Genomic DNA, 1225 nt, shown 5'->3' with positions numbered 1-1225 from the left:
GGGCAGTACAAGGTATTAACTCTGCAGGGTGCCCAAACTTTTGCAGATGCCAGTTTTTAGTTTTCTGTTATTTTGAAAGCGTAAAAGATGGAAATAAAATCTAACTTTATGACATATTTTACGAATGTCTAATCTGTCTTTTGATTCCTTTTGGAGATTTTTCCATATTTTCTTGGCTTCTTTATGCACATTAAAAAAAAATTTTTACCTGGGGTGCCCAAACTTTCAAGCCCCACTGTATATCAAATGTACGAGATAGTACAAGTGAGATTGTTTTGCATCAGTCAGCAAACATGTCACGTCATGCTCCTGTGTCAAGTTTATTTGAGCTCCTTTTAAATAAAACCTTTGAAATTCTACTTACCGGAGTCGTGCATTATGGGTCCACTGCCTCGGTGAGCCTGACCGAACGGTGCTGCAGTTAAGTGAACATGACTAGCGCTATAAATCAAACCATGAGTAACATGCCAATACTTTGGCTACACCTGTTCAACAGGCATTACCATGTAGAAAAACAATATTTTAGCCGCCTCTCATCCGCTGTCGCTGTGTTACACAGCACATATGGTGAATTGCTACAAACATGCTAAAATATAGCCTATGCTGGTCAACCAAAGTCTATACATAGTTCCATTATGTTTTACAGTAGACATTTGTTGCTGCATTTGTCTGAACTCAGGCATTTAGGGCTTCAGCAAGGCTGTCTTGCCTTCAAAACAGCCCAATTTAAAAGTAAGAGTTTATCTTGTACATACAAGATACTATCCATGGCCAACAATGTGAGCCTTTCAGGGCTTCCATAAAAAAAATGTACTGGTATGATTCATTACCTAGAACAATGCTAAAACATTGGTGAATTTGCTGACATGCCTGAGACTTTCCCATTCATCGTTGTGTTAGTTAGATCCCGAGTGTGTGAAGGTAAAAATGGTGCAAAATGTGAAAGCGCGTAGATGCTATGTGAGCACTTGTAGAATATGATTTGAGAGCTTGTAGAAATAAATCTGTACTCACATTTTTTTCTTCTTCTTCACTTCAGTCACCTTTTCAGTAAAACCACAACTTAGTGATTACAACCTCTCAAATCCGTTGCAATGTGTTCTCTCGCATCACACAGTGGCAAGTCTGCGCACAACTTTTGCAACACTTCTTGTGATACATTTGGTGCAAAACTAATTTGTACCTCTGGACAGCAGGGTTTCTATCGCCAGATGAGGGACAACTC

At 39.2% G+C, this 1225-nt stretch overlaps 1 protein-coding gene across 2 annotated transcripts in view; it reads left to right on the top strand.

Annotated features, from left to right (window-relative positions):
- The window catches only part of adcy2a (adenylate cyclase 2a), a 77381-nt gene that overhangs the window by 69901 nt on the left and 6255 nt on the right, over nucleotides 1–1225 (top strand). The gene's annotated exons all lie outside the window — the stretch shown is intronic.

Source organism: Etheostoma spectabile, chromosome 6, assembly GCF_008692095.1.
Source record: "Etheostoma spectabile isolate EspeVRDwgs_2016 chromosome 6, UIUC_Espe_1.0, whole genome shotgun sequence".
Classification (NCBI taxonomy): Eukaryota; Metazoa; Chordata; class Actinopteri; order Perciformes; family Percidae; genus Etheostoma; species Etheostoma spectabile.
This window is presented reverse-complemented; position numbering and strand designations above follow the sequence as displayed.